This window comes from Sylvia atricapilla, chromosome 15 (genome assembly GCF_009819655.1).
Source record: "Sylvia atricapilla isolate bSylAtr1 chromosome 15, bSylAtr1.pri, whole genome shotgun sequence".
Taxonomy (NCBI): Eukaryota; Metazoa; Chordata; class Aves; order Passeriformes; family Sylviidae; genus Sylvia; species Sylvia atricapilla.
Genome location: NC_089154.1, coordinates 5,738,160 through 5,751,449, shown reverse-complemented (window position 1 = coordinate 5,751,449; position 13,290 = coordinate 5,738,160). Strand labels below are relative to the sequence as shown.

Below are 13,290 nucleotides of genomic sequence, written 5' to 3'. Positions count from 1 at the left end.
TCATAGACCACTAGGGGATATAAGGTAATTAGAAACGGCCCTATAGCATCCAGCCTGAAAATGTAATGCCAGCGGTAGGAGTGGTGGAGGGCTCTGGCTGCGGGCGGCTCCGGCAGAAAGTGCTCGCTGGAGCTGGGGACCGAGGTGAGAAGTGGGGTGGAGGAGAGGGCGAGCGGCAGCGGGTGCTGGCAGCTCTCCCGACAGAGACCAGGGCGGCCAGGGACATCGAGCGGCACCGGTTTGGGTTGGGTTTGGCTTTTTTTTTTTTTTCCGGATTTTTTTTTTTTTATTATTATTTTGGAGTGGGCTCGCCGTGCCCGTGTGAGCCGTGCTGGGGCTGCGTGTGTGTGTGTGTGTGTGTGTGCGTGTGTGTGTGTGTTTGTGCCAGGAATAGCAATCAGCAGAGGCAGCACACAGAGCGCAAAAATGCCATCATGCAGGGTCAACAGAAAGCTGCAGACATTTTCTCTCTCTCTCTCTCTCTCTCTCTTTTTTTTTTTTTTTTTTTTTTTTTTTTTTTTTTTTTTGGTAGGCTTAATCCTCTTGGAGCGGGGGAGAGGGAAAAAGGAGGAGGCTGCTGCCTTCTTTATAGTTTTGATTTTTTTTTCTTTTCCCTCTTCCAACCTCGTAGGATCAGATTAACCCCCCCTTCCCTTCCCCTCCACGCACACACACATACACACACACTCTCTCTCCAGCCCCAGCCATCCCAACCCTCCGCCAGCACTGCACCGGGGAGATGCCGGAGTCGGCGCGGGGTGGGATGCGGGTCTGGCCGCCGCGATGAGCTGGGTGGGATGAGCTAGGTGGGCTCGGCAGGGAAGCAGAGCAGGAGGGAGGCAGAGCGGGGGGGAAAGAGGAGGGGGGAGGTGGAGGCAAATGAACAAATCACACCTGCAGCTTTCTGCGTGCCGGAGCCAGCTGCAGCCCAGGCAGCGACCGGCAGGAAAAAATCCAGGCGCGCGGGCTCTCAGCACCATCATCTGCGGGGATTTTTAGGTGCACGGTGAGCTGATGGCAACTCATCGCCGGGAGCGATTGATTTTTGGGGAGGTTCATTATTAGTAGCAGGAGGGGGAAAGGGAGGTGGTAACAAAGAGCAACCCCTTCCACACACACACACACAGAGAGAGAGAGAGATTGTTCCAAGGGGTAAATAAAACCCCGTCGCAGAGGCGAGGAGGGGGAGCTGGTGCCTCCGCCAAGGGACGCAGAGCTGTGGTGGCCCTGGCACACCGAGGCCACCGGTGCCCTGCTGCCGGCGGTGCCGGGCTCGCTGCCGTGCCGCTCCGAGCCCCGGCTGCTGCCCGAAGGGCGCAAACGCCCAGCCCTTGCCTCCTCCCACGACTCCGCTCCGAGCCTCTCGTTAATTGAACTAAAGCTGTTCACCTTGATAACGCAGCACGGCAGCAAGTTTCCGAGCCGTACGCGGGGGGCTGGAGAGCTATTTGATCCACTTCCAAGGCGCTGCCTTTCAATTCAACCCCTTGCTCTTGAAGGGTGGATAACCAGGCCCTCTCTTTTCCCTGTTAATTACTCGAGATAGGAGGCATCAAGCTGCAAACCAGACCAAACCTCATAAGGGGACACAGCACCTGCAAAAGCAGACTGCTTGTTCTCATCTCCCCTGTCTTTTTCGTCTCCATCCTCATCCTCATCCCCATCACAGCCTGGCTTTTTGTAGGTAATACACCACAATATGCTCCCAGCCACCTCCAGCTTCATACATGCCTCTCTGCACGATGGTAAATCAAGCTGGGACCTCCATGGCTCTCCAGGGACTTGGTGTAATTCCCTGTAATCACCAATCTGCCCTGCCCTTCACACGGAAAAGCCTGGCACTCCTTGGCATCACAAGCCGTGAATGCCACCCCAGTAAAGGCAAGGTGGGATGGACCCAAAGGACGTCACCCCCAGCTTCTCCTCTGGGATTGACAGAAGACTAAAGGATTTGTTATTTTTACACTACAATCCAATAAATTCAACAGTCTGTTCCATCCATGTTATTTCCCAGCTCTGGTATGTTTGAAATCCCCACCTCCAGGAGTCCTGTGATTTCAGGAAGACCTCAGCCCTGCTCTCCTCCAACCCTGACCTCACCGTGGTGGGGAGAAAGGTTCAAACCACAAGCCCCAGAGAGCCCCATATGCAAATTAAATCACCACCAAACACTTTGGTTATTAAACACTGTTACTTTTCTGGAACCTTTACAGTTCTGTGCCTACAATTTATGGGTTCAAAAAGGCTGATTTCATGACTTCTCAGCATTTCTGAGGTGTCAACACCCACATCACCTCTGTTTGCATGACACGGTCATGTCTATCTAAGCCAAACCACTGCCTGGGTGGGAGACCACCACCTATAACACCAATTAACTTTGCTCATTAAAATCTCCAAGCTCATAGAGGAGGATGCTGCTCAGTTGTGCAGATGGAAAAGTTTCCATCCCCCTGATAAAATCCGGACCCAGAGCATCCTGGAGCAGATCTCACTCTGAGCTACCACAAAACAGCACCACCAGCTTCAAAAAGCCTCTTCCCATCTTCCGTGCCACAGGAGCAGGGCTTACCTTGCTGATCAAAGTCAGAGGCTTTCCTGGACGTAACCCTGCACCTCCTGCCCTGGAGAGGCTAAAAAATAATGACTCATCCCAATGTTATTTCTGGAGCTGCTAAAACAAAGGCACTCTGGCTCCCTTGGCTCCTTCAGTGTCTCACCATTTCGACCTAAATGATAAGGCATCCTGAGAAAACTGAGCTTTTCCCCACCAGCCTCCCTATTCATCCAGCCCTGACATGAGTGGACAACCCAGGGTCCTTGGATTGTCCCCAGTACCTACACAGGATGCTCTAAACTGGCTCTTTCTCATTCCTCTTTCTTCCATCTCTCTTCCTGGAGGATTTTTCCTCAGCCCCACTCCCAACCATCCCAGTGGATTGCTTCCTTCCCCTGGCTCAGGTGTCACAAACCCCACACGTGTGGTGGCTCCTGGCAGGCAGGGAGCAGCAGCCCTGCCCCAGCTCTCATCAAGCTCCGTGCATCGGCTCCGAGCGGATCTGATGGATTTTCATTTCCTAACTTTGCCCTTCGGGCTATTTCTAACGAGCTTCCTCACGCTTAAAAAAAAATAAAATCCTTCATCTTGCAGCGTGGTGTCAGAACAGCAACACTTGGGATGACTGTGCCTGCAAGGAGGCTGGAAATTAATTATATCACAGTGGTTTTAGGTAGGGATCCATCCACTGACCTCCGCGTCCAGCTCCCGTCTGGGACCCAGGGAACAGCCAGAAATCCCCTCCCAGAGCAAACAGGCTTTTTTTTGGCCTTGAAAAATGTATTTTTGTGGTGTGATGCTTGGTTTGTGCAGCACAGCCTCGAGTGTGGAGCCACCACTGTCCTCCTGTGACCCCGTGCCTGCCCCATACCCCACATCCCCACGCCTTGAATCCCCTTGTGTAGCCTCTTCCTGCAGCACCGGGTCCCATCCACCCTCCTGGACTCATCCCTCCCACTAGGAGAGAGGAATCAGTCTTGGGTGCCTTAATTTCCACTAATCAGATGTTTTAATGAGTTTCTCAGCGCCCAGCACATCCCACTTCCCAGCACTACCCCCTCCGAGGCCGGCCCCGCTCCCGCGCCGTGCCGAGGCCCCTGACATCTCGAAGGCTTTCCTTGGTGGGAGAGCAGCGATTATTTCTCTCAAAAGGTCTCTTATAATGGAAACCATCTCTGCATCCCTCCTTGGTCTCCTCCTGCCGTGACCCAGGCTCCGTCGAGAGGAGCTCTGCTCCGAGGCAGCGCCGTGTTTCCATGGAAAGAGTGAATAGCAGAGTCTTCCCAGTGGTTTATTAGAATTCCTTTTACTTCGATGGAGAGTTTTAGAGCAAAGTAGAAAGGCTTTAATGTGGGGCTAATGGAGCCCCTGGGAAGTCCAGGAAGGAAATCTCCCCTGGAGAAGAGGAGGCGTGAAGAGAGGGAGGGCAACTTTCAAGACAAATTCCTGGACAGGTTGAAATTTTTTTGCAGGAGCCATCTCAGGCAGTGAGAAATGGAAATGAATGTTTGTTTTATTTTTAACAGATGTTACAAAAGACCTGCCAGTAATTCAGCGAACGATGCAAAACCTAGATCCCACTCACTTTTCCAGGCATGTCTTCCATCCCCTCCCTCTTCTGCTCAGTACAAATGCTTATTTGCATTTAGCATATCATATTTAAAAAAAAAATAAAAATATTAAGCAATAAAATAACAATCGTATGCCACTTCATTTCCTCCCTCCCTAAGGCTTTGGTTTCAGGTTAAATCCTTGGTTGGAGCAGCTGTTAATTGTTTTTAATAAATTTTTCTGCCTCTTCAGATTTCCCAAACCTATATTCTACTCAGTTTGGGGGGTGCCCTCTTGCCCAGGTCCCCGGCCCTCTCTCTCCCTGCGGATCCCTCAAGGAACAGCTCTTGACTCTGCAAAGTGTTTGGAGCCCCAGTGTGAAACACAGACTGCAGCCTCTTCTTTGGGAAAAAATACAGGGATTTGCAGTTAAGAGATGGGGACCTGGAAAGAGGAGGAAGTACAATGAGGGAGTCCTAAAACCATCCAGCCAGGGGCTGGAAAAGCAGTAGGAGTGTGGCTCTCCAAAAAACAAGATGCAGCAGATCCATGAGCACACCACAGCACTTGACCAGCCCACAGGGAGCTCTGAAGTTGATCTGAAACCCACCACAATGTCAGAGCGGTATTTGGGATGAAATACAGCATTTGTGAGTGAGACACACAAACCTCAAACCTGGGAGGCCAGTGACAGTCATGGAATCCCAGAATCGTTTGGGATTAAAAGCCCATCTCATTCCAACCCCCTGCCATGGGCAGGGACACCTTCCACTAGACCAGACTGCTCCAAGCCCCTTCTAACCTGGCCTTGGACATTTCAGGAGATGGGACATTCACACCTTCTCTGGGCCTCACCACCCTCACAAGGCAGAATTTCTTCCTAATATCCAAACTATCCCTGCCCACTGTCGATGTGAAGTCATTCCCCCTTGTCCTGTCACTCCATGCCCTTGGAAAGAGTCCCTCTCCAGCTTTTGTAGTCCTGGCCAGAGGAGCCCTGAATCCCACGGATACCAGATTTCCTGAAAATGAGCAACTTTGGCAGCTCCTGGTTTAACTCTTGCCTGCAAAAGACAAGCTGCAATGGTTCCCCTTTTCATGCCTAACTGTGAAACAACACTTCTCCTCTGGATACCCAGCTTTTCAAAGAGCAAGATGCCAGGAAAAACTGAAATGGGCAAATGCAGGGTGTTTTTCTGCCCAGTTTCCTGTTAGCACCCCTGCATGCACAGCCCCGATGGGGCTCAGTCTATCGCCCATGATCCAGCACGCCTTGTGCTGGATTCACACTCCATCCATGCCTTGGTTTTGGGATCCCAAGCAGGAAAGGAGGAGACAGGCTCCGGGGAGCAGCTACAGGGCAGTACTGACACAAACAGGGTGTCCCTGCACCCATTATAAATCCTAAAATCTGCCTGATTTCCAGGCAGAAAATGGCATCTGTGTGCATTTCCAGGTGACGGAGGAAAAGTGGCTGTTTTCACTGAGCTTTCTCCTCTTCCCGTTACAATCCTGCACCTGGTTAGCAACTGTCGGAAAGAGGTTAATCACAGTCCTTAAATCAGGAACCTTGTTGTGGTATGCTCGGGATGCACATCTGTGCTCTCCATGGCTCATCCCCGGCGGCATTTGGGAGAAGGCAATATGCCAAAAAAACCCCACCCCCAAATAAGCCACCCAACCCCCCCCAAAATGAGCGACAAGCATCCCAGGGTGCAGGATCCTGCTGATTCCTTGAGCCCATTCTGCAGCACACGTGAAAGGCTCCTGATTCCCCCAGCCCCACCATGGCCGAGGGTTAAAGGCATCTTGGACAATGAGCTGCTGGCACAGCCATTATGGGGCAGAAAAGGCTTTTGAGGGTTTGGGGGTTTGCTCACCGGCCAGCCTTGTGATGGAAGGGAGGAGGCATCACCTAGAAATGCCTTGGGAGTAAACCATGGGGGGACAGGGGCAGTCTCACAACCCAGAGCTCAGCCCTTGGAGGAGCAAAGGCCGGGAGCTCCAGCAACTGCCAGCTGCCCAGCTCGGCTCCTGTTTTCCAAGCATTGCAAAGCCTGGCCTGGCCTTGCTATTTCTAGGCCTGTCCCAGGGGATTACCCTGCCCTCCCTGTTTTGGGAAAAAGAAGCATTTTGGAGCGTCAGAGCCCTGGTGCTCAGCCGGGCCCGGGGCCGCCGGTGAGGCAGAGCCGGCGGCGCTCAGCACCGGAGACCGACACGTGCACGGCCCGGAAAATGGAGAGGAACTGATCCCGGAGGCAAATCTCTTTTGTTCTAACCCCGTTGCTGTAACTGGATCTCCCCGGGTTCTCGGCTCAGGAGCTGCGGCGGATCACATCGCTTTCATGCCTTCTCCCAGTGCCAGCTTGTCACATTCCCCCGTCGCCGGCGGCGGGGAGGGGACGGGTGGGAAGGGGAGGCATCGCTCCCAGCGCGTGTTTACCTCAGCACCGAGCACGAGGGGCTTTACGGCGGTAATGAGCAAAAACCCGGAGGGAGCCGATTGCAGAGCCGCGGCATGAGACCACCCCAACTCACAGGCTGCCCCTTTTTAACGAGGTCCTCTCCATCCTCCTCCCCGCCGGGCTCCCCGTGCCCTGACATCCTCCCGCCTTTCCCCGCTGTCTCGTTCCGACTGCAGAAATGCTGATTCACAGAGCCCGGCGCAGGAAGCGTTCGGGAGGCACAGAGAGCAGCACAACACCTCCCGAATGCACCCGACCTCCCCGGGCGCCTTCACACCGGTGACTGGCGACAGCGGAGTCGCTGCAGATTAATCCGCTCTGCGCTTATTCCAGCACCTCTTTCCCATTGACTCCCTCGCCTCTCAGCAAGGTGAATCCATCCCCTCCGCTTCCCGGGAGAGCTCGCATGCGAATTTGCCTCCCCTTTCTGCACAGGGGAAAGCAAGGTGAAAGATTTCACTCTGCTCCACGCAGCGAGATGCCAGGACAGCGGGACGGGGTGGATGGCACTTCCCCAGGGAAGTACTCTTCTTTCCCGGCGGTAGGGCAAAGAGAACAGCACCCTGACCCGCTGCCAGGTATGTGTCAGATCTCACTCTTGGATGCCTTTATGCATCCATCACCGGCAATCCAGAGCCCGTCTCCTCCTCCCAGGGCAGCAGTGCCCGGCGGCGCGGTCCGCGCCCCGGCTGGCTCCTGGCATCCACCGCCGCGTCAAGGGCGCTGCGCTGTGACAGCAGCCGGCACGAACCGGGCTGCCCGCCCTGCCTCACCTCCCCTCTCCTCTCCTGCCAGCACGGTGCAGCTGGTGCAGCAGCAGGGCTGAAATCCGAGACAGCAAAAGGATGGTTTTGTGGAGCAGGATTGTAGGAACGGTGTCCCCAGCAGGCCAGGGCAGGCAAATGGCTGCAAAAGCAGGGAATGGCTGCTTTTTTTTTTTTTTTTTTTTTTTTTTTCCCAAGTGTTTTGCTTCTCCCAACTTCAGGTCCTTTCCCTCTGGGACAACCACAACACACTGTAGGGAGAGCTCAGGTGAATAGATCCATCCTCTTCTACTCCATCTTGCATTCCTTGGCCCCGCTCACTTCTCCCCCCTGAGGCCACTTCATCCCAAAGTCACCTGTGGTGTCACAATGGATGCAAACACTGGGGGACCCCGTGCAGGATGTGAACAGCAAGATGTGACACAGACTTTCCTGTCACCCTCATACTCCTCCCTGTGCTGTGTCCCTCTGGACCAGCTCAGCACTGCTTGGATCAGGGGGGATCCATCCCAGAGCAGGGTATGTAGAAGATAAGCCCAGTAAGCCAGGCAGGGAAGCCAAAACTGAATCCAGCTCTGAAAGTCCATGGGAACACTCTAGATGTGTCTGGGGACACCAGGGCATCAGGACACCCCTTGCCACTGCCACACTGCTGCATCTGCAGCCCCGAGGCTCAAATCCACCTTTTACTTTAATCCTTCCATGGTTTTTTGCCCACAGCCAGTGGCCAAGCTGGGCTGCTCACCTGGCTCCCCAAAAAGCCATGGTGCATTGGAATAGATTTCCACCAAAGGCCCCAGTGGGTTTGAATAGGAGCCCCTTGAGGTATTATCTCAGCAGTGCCTCGAGGCAACCACCTGAATCCTTCCGTGACTGCTGCACAAACCTGGAACGTCTCCAGCAGCTGGGGATTATGGATAGACCTTGCAGAGGAGTCCCCAGACCACCACAGCACAGCCAGCACCATCAGCTCTCAGATGCTCCCACGTGCGGCCAATCCTCAAAAAACAAGGCACAGTGATGCTAAGAAGACCAAAGCCCAGATGCCAAGGCAGGAAACCAAGCTGAAGTTTTCACATTAATCATATCGAGCTCTATTCTTTTTCATCTATTTCAAGGCAAGTCAAAAAGAGGTTCACACTCTCCCCTGGCAAACCACAGAGGATGACGTGAGCCTGTCTCTTGCATTGCAAGTAGAGTGTGTCAAGCAATTAGCAAGTCATCAGGAATTCAGATAGGGTGGGCAGGATACGATCCCTCAAAGCTCTGGCAGGAGCATCACCCACCCTGGAGTTTCCCATCAGGCATGGAAGGCAGCAGAGGGAGCAGGGGCTGTTGGTGAGCTCTCAGGGACAGAGCAGACACCGTGTGCCAGCAGAGCCTGATGCCGTAAAACACCTCACATTTAGCCTGTGCTGTAGCTCAAAGGCTCTGGGCATTCAACACAGATTTTTCCTCACTCATTCCCAACCTCAGCAAGGTAGCCAGGGCAATTCCAAGAACCCTCAGGCATCCTGCAGTCCTGCTGGATCAACCTGAGCACCTCACACATGACCCATCCCTGGGCATTTTGGCATCGCATCAACTCTTGCTGCTCCCACTAATTTCACTCCCTGCAGCTCTGACCATGCTGGTTTCCACTCAGCATCCTCCCAGCAGCCCAAACCCTGCTCTCCTGAAGTTAGTGGCAAAACCCATTCAAGAGCAGGAGCAAGCCTTCCACACTCTCACTGGGATGAGATTTACACTTTGGTCCCCCAGTGCTGCTAAACCCACACCACACCAAGGCCTGGCACAGCACACAAGTGGAGCAGGACCATCTCACCAAGAGCACCTTAGAGAGGAACTCAGTGGGGCCTGCAGTCTCCCCAGACACCTGACTGGTCCCCATGAACACCCAACCAGCCCTGAAATAAAAGAGGGAGGATTATCCCGAGGTGTGAGCAGACAACCTGGGCGCACAGCTCCCTGTGCAGGAGGATCCAGCTTGCCGGGCGGGTGGCACAGGGGACGCCTAATCTGCCACCCGCCCTTTCTCCTCTCCATTGCCAAGGTAGCAGCAGACAATGCTATCTGCTGGGTTGTCAGCCGGCCCTCCTCCCGCCGTCTCTTTAGCCAGAAAACTCTCCATCTGTCTCCAGATGGGGTGTTTCTACCACTCCAGTCAAACCGATTCAGAGTGGAACAATGATGCTTTGTTAACAAAACAATTTTTGTATGTCAAGCCCTCCTTCTTGCGGGTTTTTCTTTCCCCCCCCCCCAGTCCCCAGTGGGTCAGCTTTGTGTGGCGTCCTACATTTTGTTGTTTCTTTCACATTTTAAAGGCTCCGTATTTTAGTACAAAAGGTGCCTGCGGAGCAGCTTTTATCTGCAAGGCAAGATTTGACACATACGCAGATCACAATTGCGACAGGAGGTTCGTGATGTGGTGGTTAAGGGTGGTGTCAGGACCTTCAGAGTGATGAAGCATTATTTCCAGTGATTTTTGCCTCCAGGATAAAAATTAGAGCTGGTCCGATGCTGCATGTATGGCTTCTGTGAGCTGGAATCCCCCAAGGGCTCATGGAGGGGGCAGAGAGAGAAAGTTTGAGCTTGCTTTGGTACAGAACTGGCAATCACCTGTCTCCATCCGTCCTTCTTGTGTCCTCTTGCACAAGACAAGCCACCTTTGTCACTTGTGAGTGGAAGGGATGGGTACATGGAGTAAATCTGTGTGCCTGTGAGTAAAGCACAACCCTCTCCCCAGCACAATCCCAGTGGTGACAAGGAAGATCAAACCTTAGCCCTCTCGTGGCCAGAGTCTGACCAAAGATCCTGGGGAGTGTTTGACTTCTCCCCAGCTATCCAAGCTTGGATCATTTCCCTTGACCTCTCACCCAGCAGCAGGAAGGAGAGCTCTCTTTCCTCTTCCAAATACATCTTCACCACACAGGCCTCCAAGAAAACCAGCTCTTCCTTTATTTTTCTTTTTTTCTGCCCTGAAGCAAAAAGCACACAAACCACCTTCTGCTCTGCACAAAACCAGCAAATCCCAGCAAACAACCAACCCGCTGGCTCCAGAGCAAACAGCTCCGTGTTCCTAAGCAGGCTGGAAATTTCTACACAAGGGGGACTTTTTCTTCCAGCTCCCTCCACATTTGCAGGGAAGGTCCCTCCTCCTTCCTGTCCTCAGGTAACAGCATCTTCATGGAAACACCAATATTTTTATGAGTCATCTCCCTTCTTCCCCTCTCCTGCTCTGTGGCCAACACCCCTCTGCTTTCAAGATCAAAGCCGAAGGGGACCAGCTGTGTCGAGTCCTTTCCTTTCCAGCCCTTTCCATCTCCATTTGCAGCCGAGTCCCTGCTGTTCTGACAGCACTTTGTGCCGCCCATCCAGCAGCACAGCTCCCTGCCCGCCGTCTGCTCCCCCTCCAGCCCTCTCCTGCCTTCCCAGCTCCTGCTCCAGCCACACTGGGTACACAGGGAACCCTCCCAGGCTCTGGGCTCAGTCCCCTGTGGTATGCATGGGAGCTGCCCCGCTGGCTGCCCCGGCTGCCCTGCCTGTCATGTGCTGATTCAGAGGCAGAAATGTGCTCAGAGAGAAACGGGATAATCTGCTTCCACTGAAATCCCATCCTAATTCCCTGTGTTTGGTAACTCCTCCGCAGACCAGAGCATGAGACTGCATCTCCTTTCCAAACAAACAACTCCATGGGGACCTTCACTCCAGGCTCCTTTCAGCAGGGGTACAACCTTGGCTGGGAAAGTCCAGCTCCTGCTGTGAAAGCAGCTGAGGGAACAGGAATCTCCCTCCCTATCCAACAGGCTGAACATCTCACACAGCCCCCGGTGCTGCAGCAGGGATTTGCAATGTGATGGGATAATTAGAGTCAGGGATGTGCTTCTTGTGCTTCTTAACTGCCAGAGGGCAGGGTTAGATTAGATATTAGGAAGAAATTCCTCCCTGTGAGGGCGGTGAGGCCCTGGCACAGGGTGCCCAGAGAAGCTGTGGCTGCCCCTGGATCCCTGAAAGTATCCAAGGCCAGGTTGGACAGGGCTTGGAGCAATCTGGGATAGTGGAAGTTATCCCTGGCCATGGCAGGGAGGGTGGAATGAGATGATCTTTAAGGTCCCTCCCAACCCAAACCACTCTGTGAGTCTAGGATTCTTGATATATCCAGGAAAATCCGACCATTTTTGGTCTCCCAAAACTCACTCACTCCCAGTGAGTGTCATCTGTGCACGTTTGATGGAAGCTACTTCCATGTGCAGACTCACAGGTCTGACAGGTCCCTCTCAGGGTCATACACCCCATCCTTCATGACATCTCATCTTGCACCACGTGCACCTCCTGGGTGCTGCCATCACTTTTCCTGTGCAGATACAATCCCTGCCTCAGAACACCTCACTGAAACTCAGCCCAAATCCAGCTTGGACCTGTCTCACCTACAAAGGCTTTGAAGAAATCATTGCACAGAATTAAGTCTCTGTGCTTTTTATATGTAAAACACTAAATTTAGCAGCTAATGGCAATTCCCAGCAGAAAAGGATGGGTAGTAGTGGTGGGTATATTTATAAATTCTTCCTAAGCAAATGCCGTGAGGCGGGAAATGTATCGGTCCTCCTGGAAAGCTCCCCGGGTTGCTGGTGCAGGCATCAAAATGCAAAGTTTCCCCATGGCTTTTTGAGTTCTGTGCTCTGCTAGACATATCCCTCTCAAATATCTTCTCCCAGGAATGCTTTCCCAGCCACTCTCCTGCGGTCACGCGTGTGTCACCGCGACCTGCCCGTCTCGGTGAGGGCAGCAGCATCTCCGTCCTTCTCCAGCCACTCCACTGACTTGCCAGGAAATAAAAGTCAGGGGATATACTTGACTGGTCTCCTTAGCTGCTCTCTCCAAAGGGCTGACTTATAAAATACCCACGTCCTGGATTTCTGGGAGGTTTTCACTGAGAGCACATTGTTTTTCCCCAGCAAAGCCAGAAAAGAATTTACAGTCGGTCCACACAGCGAGACTGCTCTGCTTTCTCTTTCCTGGGACAGGAACTCAGTTTGAAACAGATTGCTAGCAGCTAAATGCGAGTTCCTTAGCAGCTTCCAGAGTGAAAATATTCCCTCTCCAGATCTCCTTTTATGTCCACAACACATTATTCCGGTGGAGGGCTCTCTTGCTAAGAAAAGCTCTGGTAACTCCCAGCCTTGTCTCCAAAGCGGTTCAGGTGTGGGAGCCAGCTCCCCTGCAAGCATCCCTTGGTCCTGCTGCCCAGCTGAGATGTCCTTAATTCCTCCATCTGTCCCCTCCAGGCTCTGGCTGGCTCAGCTCTCAGACAGTGAACACATACAGCAGGCTGCAAGGCTGCTTGTCCTAAATATACACTTTTCCCACAGCTTCAGGAGAAATGATGTCTTCTAAGTCCCCCAGCCCACTCCTTGGGGTGCTTCTGGGGCTTTCCGTGCTAAGCTGCCTTTGTCCCACACACTGCATGCAGACAGACAGGAGGTTCACACCAAAACCCACCTCTCCTCTCTGCCTTTAACAGAACCAAAACAAAAAACAGATGGAAAATCAAATGCTGGCAGTGTGAAGCATGTGGGCTGCACTTGCATCAGTCCTCCTGGAGATGCAGAGTGTATTCCCTCCTGCTCCGGGGTCCCAGGGCAAAGCCAGACCTCCCCCAAAAGGTTATTGGTGGGGGAGATCCTGCTATTCCCCCCTGCCAGCCACCAAGCAGCATGGAGCTGGGACAGAGGGAAGGAAGGGAAGAACAGAGGCAAGAGCAGGCTAAGCACTTTAGGAAGTCCAGGAGGAACAATTTCAACCTCCAAGCAGGATTTGCACAATGCACAGCGAATGAGGGACTGGGGCTGCCGACAGAATACTGGGGGGACAGCCACAAACCGGACACTGAGCTGCTTTTAACCAAGTTCCACCCATCCCACACACTCCCTGAGGCACAGACACTGCGGAGGAAACA

General features: G+C 53.2%; 1 protein-coding gene across 1 annotated transcript in view; it reads right to left on the bottom strand.

Moving 5' to 3' along the window:
- Positions 1-13,290, bottom strand: part of RAI1 (retinoic acid induced 1) — a 74,608-nt gene that overhangs the window by 39,005 nt on the left and 22,313 nt on the right. The gene's annotated exons all lie outside the window — the stretch shown is intronic.